Source organism: Canis lupus, chromosome 7 (assembly GCF_011100685.1).
Source record: "Canis lupus familiaris isolate Mischka breed German Shepherd chromosome 7, alternate assembly UU_Cfam_GSD_1.0, whole genome shotgun sequence".
NCBI classification, from domain to species: domain Eukaryota; kingdom Metazoa; phylum Chordata; class Mammalia; order Carnivora; family Canidae; genus Canis; species Canis lupus.
The window spans coordinates 80226326-80245077 of NC_049228.1; positions in this window are offsets into that span (position 1 = coordinate 80226326).

The window sequence follows — 18752 nt, forward strand, 5'->3', positions numbered from 1 at the left end:
CCTTCCACCCCTGCAGGCCCCCGCCAGCCCGCGGCGCCGAGTTTGGCTCCTCTCCTCTCTTGGCCGGTGTTGGACTGATGCCTGCGGCCCGCAGCCCTGTGTGCGGACCCGCTGCGGGAGGGCGAACCGCCGTGCCGGCCTCACCCTGACCACTGCAGGCCTGCTCAGTACCACGCCCTTACCCTGCCTCCGTCAGCTGAGCAGAGGTAATGAGAATGACCCGGAGCCCTTGGTGGTTCATCCTGGCTCTCGCTCACAGTGTTCCTGCCTAGGCTGGCACGGCCCGGCCACGAGCAGAGGGCATTATTATCCTCCTTGGACGTGCAAAGGTACTGAGGCTCAGACTAGTTGAGGAAAGAGACAGGGGTGCAGCCTGGATGCCCATCAGGGGCAGGGGCCTTGCGGCAGGAGACAGCCTGCCGGGCCGAGAGCCATCAGTGTCTTGTCCTTAGCTGGCAGGGGTGTGGCTTGCAGCCGCTGGAGCATTCCTGGAAGGGACAGCATCACAGGACTGGGATGAAGGTGGCCCTGCCTGATTGCCCACCCCAGACCCTACTCGGGGACCCCAATGCTGTCTCACCCCCCAGATGCCACTCCGTTCATCCATCCTTGCTTGGGTCCTGTGTCAACCACAGACGGGGTTCTTGGGGGCATGGGGACAGCTCTGACCTCTAGACTATGTATATGACAGGCCTTCAGAACAAATACTGCAGCTTGTACTTGACAAGGCTTGGTGCCTACTTGAGATCTAGAATCCTTTTATTTTTGTAGAATCTAGGTCATAGAATCTTGCCCAGCAGATGGGGAGCTTGGGTTTCGACCTTGCACACATTTCCCCTAAATCCAGAGTTTGGGGTATCCTGGTTCCACCGGCTGTGGGATACCTAACGGGTTGGAGATATCCTATCACATCCACCACGTACTTGTCTCTAAAGAGGCTACCATGTGCCAGGCAGTGTGCTGGCCTATAAGGATGTAAGGCAAGCCCTGGGCAGGTGTGCTCCCTGCTGCGGGACCTGGAATCCAGGCGGCAGGTGCACTCTCCCTTTGACACTCCGGGTGGATTTCCTAGGTGTTCACCAGAGCTGATATGAAAGACCCAGTCAGAGGTGTTGGGCCACAGTGGGAGGCGGATGGGACTTTAACCTGGCCACCCCGCTTGGGACTTTGCAGAGTACTTCATCCCTGAGGGCCCAGTCCTAAGTCCTAGCTCTGCTGTGACATCTACCATTCATTCATTCACTCATTCATTCAGCCGAGAGTTGGAGCGCGGACTCTGTAAGTACCGGTAGGGGTCAAAGGTGGTAGTGAGGCGTCCTAGCAGGGCCGATCCCTCCATTCAGTGAGCAGTGACCGCGGGCCCCGCAGGGTCCAGGCACCCGTCAGCTCGGGGCCCAGGGCAAGGCGCTAGGCTGAGGTAGTGCTTCCCTGCCAGGGCGTGAAGCCGGGTGAGGGGCACAGACGCAGAAGTAGCCAATCCCACCCGGGGGTGCTCAGTGGCAGGGCGGAGGGGGCTTCGGGGAGCAAGGGGGCTCAAGCTGGGCTTCCACCTCCAGGGGCAGGGCCTAAGTAATCCCGAGAGGAGATGGTGACCGCTCCATCCTCCGCCCCCTCCCCCCCCAGGAGGTGCTCCTGCAAGCGTGGCTGGGCTGCCTCGAGCAGTGGGTTCGGAGTTGGGCCTTAAAGCTTCCAGAATGACTCTGCCCGCCCTAGTCTTTCTCCAGAAGCATTCCCACACTGTGTGTGTCATACGACATTTACTCAATGTTTAATGCAGTGATCACACAATTACTGTCCGTTGTGCTTTGTCTTGTTTTGTGTGTGTGTCCCCTACCTGCCTTTTATTTATTTTTTATTTTTTAAAGATGTATTTGAGAGAGAGAAAAGAGCGGAGGGGGGTTGGGGGAGCAGAGGGAGAGGGACAAGTAGACTGTTCTGCTGAGCAGGGAGCCCAAGGCAGGACTCGATCCCGGGATCCTGAGATCCTGAGCTGAGGCGAACGCAGACGCCCAACCGACTGAGCCACCCAGGCACCCCCTGGCCCACCTCTTATATCATAAACCCCAAGAAGCCCCTGGGGACCACAGCTTTTCTGGGGCCCCGTCAGACCAGCTTGGGTGCTGGGGATTTTGGACAGAGGGCCGTTAGGGGGGGGGAGCCTAGGTGTGTGGGTGACGCTCCTCACTGCCCCTTTATGTCCTTCCTGGCACACAGTGCCCGAGGGACGAAGGGTGGTGCCTGGCGGTGGCCACTGTCAAGTAGGTGCAGGGAAGACGGGGCCCAGGCCGTGCCCAGAAAGGGTTTTTAAATAGAGCAGAGGGGCAGGGCCTCGCAGCCTGCCAGGGAACCTGCTTACGCTTTAGATTATTCATTTACGTTGGGAACATTAACTGAATTAGGCTTTGAATCCAAAGGACTCTATTTCCAGAACAGCTGTGAGGACGATTAGAGGATGGCATTCCCCGCTACCCCCCCAGATCGGCCTTCAAACTGCAGGGCTGAGTTTGGAAAGCTGCTCACGCTCATCCTGGGGCATGGGAGAAGGGGAGGGTCCCGCCCACAGGGCACCCCGGGGCACTTCCAGGGGCTGGGAGGCCGGCTGCGGGGCGGGGGTGCAGGGAGGCCCTGGGACAGCCAGGCCATGAGGCCTCAACTCAGGCCCTCATCCTCCCAGAGACGGGGTCTGATAAGTGGTTTCCAAGCGCTCCTGCTCCACGCGCTCCAGTGGGGGATACGGCCCCCGCTCCCCGGCGTGAGACCTTGGCAAGGAACATTCCCTGCTGCTCCTAAGTTATCTTCCTGCTCCTCTGCTTCTAAACCTGACATCACCCAGAAAAGAGGCTAATGCTTTTAGGTGAAGACATGTTTTTTCTGGACATCCTTTGCAATACACAACTTCCTCTGGCAGGCAGTGGCCTCCTTGGTGGTTCCATGTGCACCTAGTAGGGGCCTGCTCAGGTCTAAGAGCGGGGGACCCAGCCGGAGCCCAAACAAGCCCCTGCCTTCTTGGAGCTTCTGTTGCAGAAGGGGAGACAGACTGTAACCTAATATATAGTCAGGGCTGTCAGGTTGCAGAGAAGTGTGGAGCAGGGTGACGGGCCGCATGCTGGTGCTGCGGGGTGGGGGGAGAAGGCTTCCAGGGTGCCAGCAACCCATGCCAGCAACCCACCCTGACCCCTCTCTCCCTGGGGCTGTAGGAGACAATCCTAGGTGGTCTCCTAGAGTTGACCCAACTGCCTCTGCTGTGATCACGCACTTAGTCTCCATCTTGCTCTGTCCTGTTTCATGTACGTGTCCCCTGCCTGCCTCTTACATCATAAGTCCCTTGACTTTATTATTTATTGTTTATTACAGGGTCTCTGAATGCTTGAGAGACCTGAGGAAGGTGAACCTGAGCCAGCTGGCTCTCTGAGTGAAGGTTCCAGGCAGAAGAACTAACAAGTGTCAAGGCCCCGAGGCAGGGGATGCTGGCATTTTGGAGAAACAGCCAAGAGGCCAGAAAGCCGGGTGCAGGGGTGGAGAGGGACAGTGATAGATACTGAACTCATGACATGTAGGACCATGCAGGCCGGGCCAAGGGCTTTTCATTTTACCCCAAGTGGCACAAGAAGTCATAGGAAGTGTCTGAGCCAAGGAGGTACACATGACGATGTCTTAGAGACACTCATTAGCAATGACCACCTGGTATTGTGTGACTCTCGGCTCAAGAGAAGGGTGGCAGGGGCTGAGGACACCGAGAGTGTCTCAGGCTGGGTGAGGTGACTGGGACGTTTCCATGAGGTTAGTGGGGAATCTGTGGAAGATTTTAGAGTGCTAAGAATTAGTGCTACCCCTCTCCTTGGAGTAGAAGGTGCTAGGCCCAGAGAAGTGTAGGCACCTACTCCAGAATGCACAGCCGGATAAATGTGGAACTGGGATGAAAAGCCAGGTCTACAGATTCCCATTGCACTGCAGTGTGATGTTTTCCCTGACTGAGGAGAGGGGACGTTCACTGAGCAGATCCCAAGTGCCGCACACTGCTCAGGTGCCAAGCCATTTGATTTTCAAAACAGCTCCTAACAGGTGGACACCGTTATGATTCCCACCTTAAGGACAAGAAAGTGAGGCACAGCGTAATTAAGTGGCTTGCCTGAGGCTACACGGCTCATAAGCAGTAGAGCTGGGATTTGAACCCAGAGAGCCTGGATCCAGAGTCCACGGAGTTAGTCAACGTGCTAGAGGGCCCTGCTAAGGCTTTTGGAAATGTGGGGGATGTGAAGGTAGGGTAGGGTGGGGGACCCATGAGCGGTTAACGTGGTGTTTCCTGGAGCTGAGCCAGCTCTGGAGTTGTCTGGATTCAGGTCCTGTGCTTTTGTGCTAACGCCCTATCATTGGATAGAGGACACACTGGCTTCGAACCATATTCTTGGCTGTTGCTAAGTCGTCCCGGATTTGATGGGGGCCATGCTGCTGTTTTGGAGGCCGGAAAAGGCTCTGCTCAGAGGCTTTATAAAAAGACGTTTCCTTAATTACATCAGCCCTTGCTGTCCTATGCTTTTCTCTTGGCTCAGCTGGCCTTCTACGTGTATTTCCTGAATCCAGGGCCGGCAGCACCTGCAGGGCAACGGTAGGGAAGGTGGGGCAGTGCCTGGGGGCCCTCAGAGACATCCCCCTCCCCGCCCACCTGAACTCCTGACCCTTCTGCTGGACAGAGGCCCCTGGAGGAGCTCAACCTGATTGTATGTGAGAACTGTCTAGAGAGTTCAGAGAAAGTTCTAGTGGTGGGGTCCTGCCACCCGCTGGACACATCCCTGTCTCTGGGTTGGCCTCAGGCAACAGTGGGTAGCAGAGAAAGCTTCCTGGATGATTCTAATCTGCAGCTGAGTTGAGGACCATTGGCCTAGACCAATCTCCGTGTTATATATAGAGAGTGGCTTGTCCACGGTCACATGGGCGTCAGTAGCAGGGTTGGAATGGAAATCTAGATCTTTGACTCCTAGAACAAAGTCCTTTTCCAAAAGAAACATAGGTTGGAAAAGGCAAGTCACCCTGGGAGAGGCACTTGAACATCACTGCCCATAGATTTTTGAAGGGTGGAGGGTGCATTATGAGGCTGGAAAAGCAGGCTTAAGGGAGGGGAACAGCCTTGAAAAAGGCCCAGGGGGTCTGGAACAGAAGCTGAGTTTTACCAACATTACAGCCCAGCCAAGGACAGGCGCCGTCAGGGTTGCCGTCAGCAGCAGCACAGCTTGGAGAACGGGCCGCAGATCCTCCCCTCTGGTTGAGAAGGAAACCACGTGGACAGCTTCTACAGAGGGTGGGGAGGATGCAAACTTGAGCCAGGACAACTGTGCAGCTGAAACGAGTACGTTCCCCAGGAGTGGCTCTCCTCGTGCATTTCACACGTAAGAGGAAGACTGTCCTTTCCCATTGAGGTCCCGGCTGTGGGACACATTGAAGGAGCAGGCGGGGGTGGGGACGGGTGAGCAGATGCAAAGCAGAAATGGCTCTCCACGAGGAAAATTTGCAGCTGCCTGTTTGTCCCCTGGGTCCCCTAGTGCCTTTAGCAGCTCTTGGGTGCCCTCTGCCACAAACAGCCCAGAGTGCCACGTCTCTTGGGCAGTTTGGTGATATGAATTATCCCAATTAAAAGAGCACAGGATATCAGATTAGGGATGAAAATTATTCCTTCTGCAAGCTGTGGATGTGTGCCACCGTCCCCGGGGGGGAGGTTTGAGTTTGTGTTGGTGAAGGAGGAGCCTGGTAGAAATCTCTGCAACTGGTTCTCATACCTCCCCCCTTTCCTGCGTGCCCCGGTTACCTTTGTAACAGGTGCCAAGACTTTCCAGTGGTGGGCCAGCAGAGGGCACCCGCAGACAGAGCCAGGGAGGACACTCCCTGTGGTCGGTGTCATGGCACAGCTGAGGGAAAAGCATACACACCAGCTGAAGTATCCTGAGCAGGCCCAGGAAATGGGAATATGGCATCAGAAAGCCACACCCAGCCCCTGGCCTTTTCCATACAATGGCCAAGACCACCCTCCCTTCCTGGTGGATGCCCCTTGTGGCGTTAGGCACCAAAGCAATACCTGTAGGATCTGGCTCAGTGACAAGCTGGGACTGTGTTTGTCCTTGCTTCCAAGATGAGCTTGAAAAGGACAAGTGCTCCGTACATGTGCAAAGATCATAGCTGGAAGGGCCTACAGATACCATTCCTTACCCGACCATGGAGGACAACTGATCCAGCCCCCAAACTAATGATCTGGATCCTGGTGACAATGACCAATGATGGTTTTAGCCCAAACTTACACACACACATGTATATATACCTACATTTTTCTGGCACTTATCATATTGAATGAGAATTATCTGCTTATTTACATGTCTCCAGAACTCAATAGGACTCCTTGTGCAGAAACCATAGTCCACCAGTCTCCCCAGTTGAACCAAAATCTATGCCACGTATATAGACCATTTGGTCCATTTCTCCAGCGAGGCCTGGAAGGCACAAGTAACGTGATGCCTGATGGGATCTCAAATAGAGAAAGCTTTTCTATCCCATGGCCTGGAATTATTTCAAGTGGGGGCTGGTCCATGAGTTTAGGACAGAGGTCAGCAAACTACGGATCTTGGCCGTTGCCTGTTTTTGTAAATGGAGTTTTATTGGACCGCAGCTATGCTCATTCCTTTAGATATTGTCTGTCACTGCTTTTGTGCCACTGCAGCAGAGTTAGGAACTTACAAAAGAGACTGTGTTGCCCACCAAACCTAAAATATTTACTATTGGGCCTTTATAGAAAAAGTCTGTGGCCCCAAGTTCTAGGAGAACAAAATGGCACCTTAGGATGTGGCTGGTAGACGCTGCTCCCGCTGCGCTCACAGGCCCGGGGAAGAAGGTGGCGCTGCTGAAGCTTCCTGGAGCCATGCCCCAGGTGTGTCCCATATGCTCTGGGGCACAGAGCCTTGTGGAGGAGTGGAGGGTCTTGCATGAATTCTCCCAGTTCCTGGTGTTCAGCTACAGTGCTGGAATCTTCCAGCACAGCACTAGAAGGGACTGGCCATCTTAGAGCAGCTCTGTTGTCTTTCTCTAAAAAGATTTATAAACAGTTTTCCTGAGACAGGATTCACATACCACCCAATTCACCCATTTAAAGGGTGCAATTCTATTCATTGGCTCCTGACCTCCTTAGACCCCGGAGGCTGTCTGCGGACAACACTCCATACAGCTTCCTTCCTCAGAGGGACCTATGAGCAACATCTCCGTGTGTGCCTCACCGTGTCATAGGACCCCATTGCCCAGTGGCCAGCTAGCTCCTGCCTCTACTCTTCCAGGACCAGGGCTCTTACTACTGAGGCAGTTCATGTCCATTTCACAGGGTTCTACATGTCCCTCTCCTAAGCCCAAAGCTAAAACAGCCCAGGGTCAGCTCACTTATCTGGGTCCTACCCTCTGGGGCTACACAAATTTTAAAAAATCCTCCCCATGACAACGGGAGTATCCCCCCTTCATGCCTTACTCTGGTTTCTCCACCCAACCCGTATGAGATGCCCATCCATGACCTCTGTCTACACTGTGGCCAGTTAGACCAAGTCCTACTGAGGTGTGGTTCCAGCTCTGAGTGCAGCTTTCCAGGAGACCTGCCTGGGGTTAGGGCCCATAGGACTGTGTCCATCATATTCTGGGGGACACAGTTGAATCCCCCAGTTGTCTCGATGCCTAGTGGAAATGTGAAGACTTTCCAGCAGAAGAAAAGTGGATTGAAGTATTGATGCCTGGACGGTTGGAAGAATGAAATAAACAGAAGTACACGTGAAGCTATATACACATTAGAAAGGGGCAAGAAAGAAGCTGGATGGGAATGGCTGTTGGGTAAGCAGAGTCAGCAGTGTTTCCCCAGCTGTATTCAGTAAGGAAAATCCTACCTGGTTCTCAGTATATTGAGTATGTTGGTGTTTGACCTTATGCCTCGTGGTCCCAAGATGGTTTTTAAAGTTCCAGACATCACATCTGTATCACCCATGGTCAGGGATCCCGGGACACGTGGCAAACGCATATGCACATTCCCCATGGAGGCTTGTCTCCTTACTCAGGCTCTGCAGGATTCTACAGATTAACCCTTATATAAGACTTCACAATTCAAAATTTCAAAACACATAGGAAATGGACTGTTACATATGACAATGTTAGTAGACACAATAGAAGCAAACTTTGATACCCACCCCCCAAAAAAATTGTTGACTCAATTAAGGTTGAGCAGAGCGCTCTGTTTTTCCCACCAGTTGTTGCTCATCTAACAGCTGAGGCTCATCTAACAGCCTTGCTGTGTCTAGCTTCTCAGACCCAAAGCCTGTCTTAGTTTGCCCCAACTCTCAGGCCCTTCCCAAGGGAATGGGCACCTTAACAGAAAAGGAGGAGTACCTGATGAAGGAGTTCCAGTTGGATCAAAAGACAAGTTTTCAGCCCTGGAAGCTCTGGTGTTTAGTGAAAACACCCGTAGAGAGATGTTTCAGCTCGAACACCTTCAACATGTAGTACTTTCCTGGAGGGTCACTTTGTTCTAAGACTGGGGGATGAGAATTTCTATTATGAAGAACTTAGTGATGATAGAGAAAAGAATGCAAGATTTACACAAATTTCTAAGGGAAGTAAGAGACTTCAAAGTCATTTCCCACCTCCTTTGGATGGCCATTGGCTCACCCCAGATGTCCCTGGAGCAGGGCATATAGGGGCTCTTCAGGTAGCAAGTACTTGAGGCCGATAATTGTGTTGTCCACTCCAGGTGAAGGTGGCCACACAGGGCCAAGACACACAGATGGGAAAACTGGCCAAGCGATCACCAAACTGTCCTAGCCCACCTGCTTCTTGGAGCAAGAGTGTCTCTCAGAGATTGGCTAGTGGGGTCCTTTGTTTTATGCACACTGAGAGGAAATCACTTGGTCAAAGTTGCAGCTGGAGCCTAAGTCATGCTGCCCTGGTTCTGGGTCTCATTCGTGGCATTTCACATGGGTGTCGCCAGGGAGGTGCTGGGTGGGCTATGAGATTAGAAGGTAAAGGTGGGGAGGAGTGGGATCCCTGGGTGGCTCAGCGGTTTAGCGCCTGCCTTCAGCCCGGGGTGTGGTCCTGGAGTCCTGGGATCAAGTCCCACGTCGGGTCCCTGCATGGAGCCTGCTTCCCCTCTGCTTGTGTCTTTGCCTCTCTCTCTCTCTGTCTCTCATGAATAAATAAATAAAACCTTTAAAAACCTTTATAAGAAAAAGGTGGAGAGGAGCCTCTCATGTTCTGTTCCTGGTGATTACAGGGGTCATAATGGGTCTGGGCACAGATGGAAGCTTCCAGAAAGGGAGCTGCTGGGAAATCCCTGTGCATGAGGTAGAGATAGGCAGAAGCTCCCTAAGACATCTGGCGGCAGCCATGGAAACATGAACCCAACATAGGGAGCCTAAGGCCTTTGGTTACCACCCTGAAGCTGATTGGCAGGAACTACCGTGGCCCATGCATTTCATCTCTCTTCCTAGAAAACCATCCATTCTCATTTTTCCGGCTTGGGTAATATGCCCTCCTTTTGGTTCGATATTCGGGTTTCTCAGTGTTAACAGCATATTAAGCATGTGTCTAATACTGTCTTGTGATATCTGAAGGAACTGTACTCTCTGTCCTAGAGGGGCGCTTGTAGTCTAGGTGAGGCGTGGTACACATGTGAACTAGCTAATGAGCAAACACAGTATCTAACGGTGGAGCAGAAAGGAGAGAAATCTCCCTGTGGGTTGTGCAGCCTGGGTCAGCGGCCTGGGGGCTCACCCCAGATCCACTCTCTATGTATAAAGCTAACAGCATAGCCACCTCCCGTCGACTCGAAGAGGAAGCCAAACTTCTTTACCAAGTCGTTTCAGATGGTTGAATTTTTTTCTCTTGGGCTATTCTTTCAAAAAAAAAAAAAAAAAAAGGAAGCTTTCCCCCAAGTCCCAAATGACTGTTTTCTTTGATCCTGTCCCTGGTGCAGTGCTCCTGACCCCCATCATTTGGGAAATGATGAGCAAATCCAGTGGGATCGGGGTTTCTAAAGTCTAGGGCATCATCCCCCTCTTTGAGAAGCAGCCAGTAATCGAGCTGAGAGAAGGCTAAGTTGAATTTGAGAACCGTAAAGAACAAGGCTGTGGCTCAGTCTTTGATCGGGAGAATGGTTCTTAGATGGGAAGGATGATGGAGACCAAGGAATTAGGGGAAGCCTTCTCAAGCGGGGTTGTTTGTGCCCGGTGTTGGGGCACCAGGCTTGGAGCTGGGGTGCCTGTTTCAGTGGGGTCACTCAAATTAATTCTGCAAAGGGACGAGTTCCTCTGCCATTCAGGTTCCCCATCCATGCGGTCTGCAGGGCCTAACCCCCCATCGCTGCCTCAGGTCAGGAGAAGTGCACCCCACCAGATGCCCTTTCCCGGACTGGCCCTGCTTTTTTGCCTCTCCTGGCTCTTCCCCGGCAGCTGCAAGTCTCCGCAGCTTCCCCGGGCCTCGGTCTTCCCGCAGATAGAACAGACAGGAGGTTTATTCCCCTGCTCCCTTCGAGGAAGGCTGGGAAGATGAATGACATAATAAGCCAGACCCATCTGACACAAGCCCACTGAAATACTATGCAGGGAAACTTCATTCAAACTCGACGGAGCCTGTCAAGTACGACCATAAAGACTGCCAGAAAAAGAATTTCAGACAAGCTTTTTTTCATTCACACCACAAAAACGAACATTTTTGAGTCCAGAGAACAGAAGAAGGGCAGCACCAGGCAAGGACACAAGTGGGGCTCCTTGTCGTCACCTTTCCTGAGTCAGGGAGCACTCGTGGAGCAGCCGGTGGAGGACGTGGCACTTGGAGAGGTGGCGCTTGGAGCTGGCTCAGCAGTGAGGGCAGACCACAACCAAACCAGTAAATGCTTTTTCCAGACGCTGCAAACCAGCCTTTCCGGGCTGGAGAGTGCAAGACGAGCTGGAGGAGGGTCAGGAACCCGACGTCCCATTTCCAAAGAAGAGGCCAGAACACTTCCAGGACGAGGGCCTGGGAGGAGCCGGGCTTTGGAAGAGTTGGCAGGAGATCTCCCCTGTGCCCCCCGGGGCCTGGATGTGAGCAGGGTCCTCGAGTCTTGGCAGGAGACAGTGTTTCGGTTGGCACTCCCGGGCGTGGAGGAGGAAGCCGACCAGGGCCGGACATCCTGTGCCAGCTTGGGAGGGCTGGGAGTGCCTTGCAGAGGAGTCCTGAACCCTGAGCACAGACGATCCCACCACTTTTATTCGGCACAAAAGTGCTGGCTCTCAGGTTAGCACCAGATGCTGCTTTTAAAAAATACACAAAAGGGACACAAGATTTCAACAACCCAGCTTTGACGGAGTGCTGGTCACAGGCTGTCCTCTGCAGGTTTGAATCTGTGTCAAGCACCTTCCCGGCACAGGAATTGGGCCCTGGGTCTGCGCACTGCCTCCCAGAGGTGGATTTGGAGGGCTGATGGGCTGATTGTCCCTTGTTTCCCCGAGCCTAGTGGCCAAACAGGGTACGGTTGTGACAGCTCCCCACATGGGGAGTTGGGGGTTCTGGGATAAAGTCCTTTCCAGGCCACTGCATGGCATATGCTGCAGGCAATCGACTCCTTCCCTGGCTGGCTAATTCTGAGTTTACTTTTCACTTCAAAGTTCTAACCAGGAGTGTTCCAAGTGCAAATGAAAGTTCATATATATATATATATATATATATATATATATATATATATATATATATATTTATAATATGAGCAGGGGGGTTGTCAACAACCTTCAGTAAAGGGAAAGATTTTCTCAAGTCTCTAAACATTTGATTTTCCTTAAAATTGTTATCTATATAGTAGATCGAGTTTAAAGACAGTTCTAAAAAAAAAAAAGACAGTTCTAGTTGGAGCTGGGTAGATAGACACCCACTCAAACTAGCTCAAGAATAAAGGAAGCTTATGGGATCCCATCTAAGGTCAGGGCACATCTTGCAGAGGCTGGAGCTCAATAGCAGGTGTCTCCCTGGGATGCAGGCTGCTTCCTGTTCTCTTCTCTCTCTCTCTCTCTCTCTCTCTCTCTGTCTCTCTCTCTCTCCTATATGCTCCTTCTGCTGATCCAGGGGCCCGGCTCCCTCATAAATGTCATGGGGCTTTGGCTCATCATGGTGCTGACTTCATCCCCTCGGATGGACAGACACAACTGAGGGTCAGGTGTCCATCTTTGGTCTCATCGGCCTCCACGGGGAGGGAGACTAATATGGCTCCTGGACTGTGGACTGGGACGCTCTTCTAGAAAGAGCTGGGGCGGGGCAGGGAGAACACCCATCCACAGTGGGAACCCCTTGGCCGCCTGGCCCCACCCTGTGCTAGACGTCATCTCCCCATTTGGCCCCCGTGAATGCATATCCCATGGTTCTCCTCTTTCTCTGGTGGTTACTGTGATGGCTCCTTTGATGGACTTCTCTTGCTGCCTGTCTTACAGGACTTTGTTCCCTGATGTGCGGTCCTTGATCATCTTCCTTTTGCTAGGTCCTAAATAAAGGATCTAGTATGTGCCAGCCCCTGGGGGATACAGCAGGAAACAAGACATAGCCTCTGCCTCCTCAGGATTTGCAGCCTTGCAAGCAAATAGGAGGTAGCTATGGTCTATGGCGACGGGTCAGGACAGGTCAGGAGGTGGCGGAAGCACATAGCAAGGCTCTGAACGCCACGTCCAAGGCCTTCTGCAGTCTGTTTCCAGGTCCCTTTGTCTCTTGAACTACAGACCTGTATTTACTACTGCTTGCTAGCCAACTCCACCTATGAATTCTTGAGTTCTTTTGTAGAAGGAGGGGCAGAGGGAGAGAGAGAGAGAGAGTCTTAAGCAGATTTCATATCCAGTGCAGAGCCTGAAGCAGGGCTTGATCCCACAACCCCGAAATCACAACCTGAGCAGAGATCAAAAGTCAGACGCTTACCCGACTGAGCCCCCCAGGGGCTCCATCCACCGGGAAGGTCTGTAGCAGCCTTTGGTTTAAACATACCCACAAAGGACATGATCGTATCCTCCCTAGCACTGCAGTTAATCCAGTGTGCCTGTCAGCTACTCATATTGGCACATCCTTCCAGTCTGCAGGCTAGGTACCCAGGGATCCTTTGACTCCTCTCTCTGGTCACCCAGTTTGGTCAGTCACTACGTCTGAGCAAGTATCCCTTAGAGATGTCCGCAGGACTCAGGCCCTCACTCCAGCACCCCCTCCTTCTATCTGAATGCCCATCATCTAGTCTCCTCACCAGCGGGATGGCCTCCAGTTGGTGTTCTCAATTGGGTTCTTCCCATGTCTCCTAGTGTGTCAACCACACGGCTCCCCAAGGGAAGTTTTGTTTGCTTTTTTGGTTTTTACCTATAGTTCTCATTCAGCCTATAAAAGCTTAAATCTTAATGGTTTGCTATTTTTCTAGACATTTCCCTTAAAAAATCAACATTAAAGTCAATTTTTCAATTTAGATAATCAATCATCCCAACTGCATTTATTTATGGCCTGAGACAAATATCTGCAATGTTTGCTCATGTCAGGGTTCCGTTTGCGTACTGATATATCTCTTAGCCCTCAAGGTGTTTCTACTGGTTTATTCCTTCTGTGCCGATACCACGTCTAATTAATACCATTTTCTGTAAAATCTTAATATCTGGCAAAGCAAGTCTCCTGCCAGTTTGTTATTCAGTTGTTCGGTTGCCTTGGCTATTTTTAGATCGTCGTGTGTGTGTGTGTGTGTGTGTGTGTGGTGAATGTTTCCTCAATTTTGGAACAAGTTATGCTAAATAAGCACAAACAATTCAGAAGATTGAGCATATATGACAGAGCAGTGGCATTTCAAAATATCAACCAGATTATAAATACTGACCTGGACCTCAGTTCTGTGTCTCATTAGCTGGGGAATACCTTTTACTAGTATGGCACTTTCCAATTTTTCAACCTGCTAGAATGCTAAGGGCCAGTATTATTTCTACTATTTCGTCTTTTAGATTTTATTCTAATCACAGGCATATAGTCAAATTGTTTTATGAGCTTGGCCAAGAGGCATAGCAGCCCCCGGTCCTTCCCCTCCTCATGTCCCTCCCTAGGGGTGATCATTTTCAGCTCTGATTAGTTGGGTATTTATTTCCATGTCTCCAAATAATGTCAAAACTTCTATTGCTACCTTATGATTGTTTTTTCCAATTTTAATCATTGCATTTTCACCGTTCATCTACTGAGGATTTTGTGCTGTCCCTGACCCCTTTCTCAGCCCCTAGGTGTGCGGTGTGGTTGTGGCCTCATTTTGGCTAGATCAACATTTGGGGTTAACATTAATCAGACTGTGCAAAAACCCCATAGTAAGTCGTGATGACTTCTCCGCACAACTCCCCGTTTCTCCCGGAGTTCTTGTGTATGGCTTTCCGTTTACATGTATCAGCGTGACCGCAGGCTTTCAGGGGTTGTCTGATCTCAGCTTTATGAGCATAGAGGATGTTGAATCAATTTCTTCTCTTTTGAGGAGGCTTTCCCGGAGATCTCTGCTGTGCTCTGGTGCAGCCTCTGCATCTGGTAAACAGTGGGCGTCCTGGGCCCTTCCTTGACCAGGGTGATCTCTTTCATGGTGGGTCTCCCAGCATCCCACATCTTCTTTAATTCCTGGTTTGTTTCCTGGTTTGGGGGTATGTGTCCTCTGGTAGCCTCTTGGAGATGGGTAAATGGGAGGTAAATGTTGTGAGATCAACCGCATCTGAAAATCTCTCTCTTCTCCCTTCCCAGTTGATTGCTACTTTGGATGGTCACTTTCAGAATTCTGAAGGCATTCACCGTTATCCTCAAGCTTCCGATAGTGCTGTGGAAACTCCAAAGCCATTATGATCTTTGTAAACTTGCAGGATAAAAAATATATATATTTGTATATATATATATATATATATTTGAGAGAAAGAGAGAGACCGTGGGCAGGGGGAGGGAAAGGGGGAGTGGCAGAGGGAGAGGGAGAAGCAGATCTCCACTGAGCAGGGAGCCTGATGTGGGGCTTGATCCCAGGACCCTGAGATCATGACCTGAGCTGAAGGCAGACGCTCAACCAATGAGCCACCCAGGCACCCTTTGTATAGACTTTCAACTATTTATTTTAGCCCCGTCTTCAATTTGAGTTCCAGGGATAATATGGGTTCTACCCTTTCCTGGGTATTTGGATAGGTTTAAAATTTAATCACATTGCTTTTCAGTTTTCCCCACTGTTGGCCTAGAACTCCATTTTCTTGGATCCACTGAGTTATTTATTAGTCTCTCACCTGCCTTTTCAGCTTCCAAAATTTTGTAGCTAGGAATCTGTCCCATTCTCTCATTTTTTCCTTTTACTTTCTTGTCCCTTGGGGTAGAGTAGGGTTTTGAGAGGGAGTAAAAGCAGAAACATTGGATCAATCCGCTATCTTTACCTTTAATCCTCTGATTTTTCTTTTTTTTTTTTAGTTTTTCTTTAATGCATTTTCCTAATTATCTTATTTCTTCACTTGTTCCTATGCATTTTAAGATCAGGTCATTAAGACACACACAACAACGATAAAATGATAAATAACCTTGGAATTTTTATGGTAATTTAAAACATTTATATAATACTTGGGGGGAATTGGTATTTTTTACAATCTTCTCATCTATTTGAGCAAGGTACATTTCTTTTTTTTTTTTTAATTCAGTTCATCTCTAATAATCAATAGGAGTTTGTGTGGTCAATTGCTCGCAAGAGTGGTCATAGGATCTGTCCGTCTGCACAACCCTTTGCTGTGTGATTTAACCAGTCCCTCGTCCCTTCATTCTGGGCTGGACTTCATGTTTGCTTTGATCAGGAAAATGCAGTGGAAATGCTGTTGTATGTCTTCAATGCCTGCTCCCCTCAAGAAGCCTGCAACTCCCTCTGAGAACTCTTCCAACCGCCATGTGGCCTTAGAAAGGTGGCCCAGCCAACCCAACCCACAGTTCCAACGGCCAGGTACATGAGGGAGGCCACCTTCTCGCATGCAGCAGCCCACGGAGGCCCAGATGATTGCAGCTGCACGAGTGTCCCTGGATACGACCAGCAAAAGAACTGACCCAGCTAAGCCTAGAGCAGCTCGCGGGCCTGTAGAATCATGAACAGAGAGAACCGTGGTTGTTTTAGACTCCAAAGCTTAGGATGGTTTGTGCCATCGTGACGGATCACTGCTGAGATTTGTGAACTTCTTCGTGACGATCTTACACAATTTTCTTCTGTCAAAGATAGTTGTACGTTCCTCCTACATTTTATTACATTAACGAATGAGCTCTCTTTCTCTACCACACTTTCTAAGTGGCTATAACTGATTTATAGAAATGCATTAATTTTTACATATTGCTCTTCTGTGTAAGACTTTTCCCAATCTTTCTTATTTTAATAATTTAATAGAGTCTAGTCCTGTTAACGAAGTTTTCTATAACTGCTCGTTTGCCAAGACTTCAATTTCTTTATCATGTATGAACATTGAGGTCTATTTAAATTGATATGTTTAACAGTTTTGTAGCATTAACACGAACAAACCAATTTTCTCCTGTAATTTGTTTGTATAGTGTAATATATAAAGAGGTTTTCTGATGTTAAACCATCCTTATATTCCCAGATTAAATCCTACCTGGTTATGATTTATTTTTCTTTATACACTGATATTTTCAATTTGTTAATTAGTTCATTCAGGACGACTATGCCAAGTTCATCTGTGAGCCTAATCTTTCCTTTCATTATCTGTACTGTACTTGTTTTGTAACGAAGGTCATATTAACTTCATATAATGGATTATTAGTCTTCCTTTTCTATGCTCTGAAAGAGTTTTTATACAAGACTGATTGCTTCTTCCAAGTTTTTTTTTTTTAAGATTTTATTTATTTACTCATGCAAGATACACACACACACAGAGAGGCAGAGAGGCACAGGCAGGGGGAGAAGCAGGGTCCATGCAGAGAGCCCCAGGCAGGACTCAATCCCAGGACCTGGGATCATACCCTGGCCGAAGGCAGACGCTCAATCACTGAGCCACCCAGGTGCCCTTATTCCAAGTTTTGATATAATTTGTGTGAAACTGTTTAGGCTTATCACTGTGTCCTCTCCTCTTCCTTCTTCTCCTTTTTTAAAATTTGGAAATCTTTTATACTAAGAGAAATTGCAAAATAAGGCCAAGAGCTTTGATACACCCTTCATCCAAGCTGAAACAGATTTATTTTTTTTCTTGAAACACTCTAGTCAGTCTGACGGCACTGCCTGAGGGAGTGAGGGTCCAACTAGTTTCTTTAAGGAGCTCATCCCCTCCGTCCTCAGGGTCTTTAGATCCTCCTCACTCCCTCAGCTCTTACTGAGACTTGGATCTGTGGCTGCCCATACATAAGGTGCAGGTAACTGGTAAGAAGCCTGGCACATGCTCGAGTATTCCCTGAGTACCATCCATGGTGCCCACGCTGCTGGACTCTGAGTGGGCTGCAAAATGATCCCACACAGTCTCCAACTTCAACGAACCTGCCCTCTCCCTGGGAGGCAGATCTGGGCTCAAAGCATGATGGTACAAGGTAGAGTTCAAAATATGCCACCCAGGGGATCCCTGGATGGCTCAGTGGTTAGGCATCTGCCTTTGGCCCAGGGCATAGTCCTGAAGTCCCAGGATCGAGTCCCACATCGGGCTCCCTGCATGCAGTCTGCTTCTCTCTCTGCCTGTGTCTCTGCCTCTCTCTCCTTCTGTCTTATGAATAAATAAATAAAATCTTTAAAAAAGAAAAAAGTATGCCACCTGTAGGGAATGCATTTGTGTTAATGAGATAAAGGGTGACGGTTAGATCAGCAGCCATCGGACAGCAGGATGGTGGAGCAGGAGGGTGGTGGTGGGAGATGGGGTCAGGAGACAGTGGCTAGGGAAAGGCTCAGGTCATGGCTTCCCTGGGGGCAGGCAGGTGGACTCTCACAGGGAAGAATGGGGCATGTAAGAGGTCAGAATGCAAGGGTGAGAAGTGAGAGAGAGTGTGTGTGTGTGTGTGTGTGTGTGTGTTGGGGAGGAGAACATGATGACATGGAGGGAGTGACAACAGTGAAAACAAACTTTCCCACTGCACAGTGGTGCCCAGGGCCAGCCTGGGGCCTGTGAGCCATCTGGCGGGACCTGCAATTTCACTCACACGAAATTGTCTCCTGTCCCTCCCCTTCCTCCTTGCCGTCACCTCCGCCCATGGGTGTGCGCGTGATGGCACAGTGCAATTTACAAAATTAGTACCTTCCGGCTGACCCCACCCCGTGCCGCCTTCCTGGTGGCCCTGTGATTTCATGGGTGATGTGTTTGGCAGGATCCCTGCAGCCCACGCACTGCTGAGAGAAGTCAGAGCCCTTAGGGCTGGAAACCCAACGGAGTTCTGGATCCCTCCGCACCCCCGACCTCAGATCCTCCCAGGGAGCCCTTTAGGAGCACCACATGTGGACGGAGGTGACACTAGGAATGGGGGAGGGGGGGTGGCTGGATGAAAGAATGATCAAGATCTGATCACTATCCTTAAAGTTTTCTTGAGCTTCCTTCTTCTCCAAGAGTCCTGTGTGTTGGGTACTTTCCAGTTTCCAAAGCACTGCCCTGTTGACCCTCATACAACGTCCCTCTCGAGGAGGCAGGGAGGGTTTTGTAGATCCCATTTTACAGGTGAGGAAACCAAGCAATGTACCCACCAACCTGGTGCTGGTGAGGAGCAGGCTCAGGAAGGAAGCAGGATCTTTTAGTTCTCAATGCAGAGCT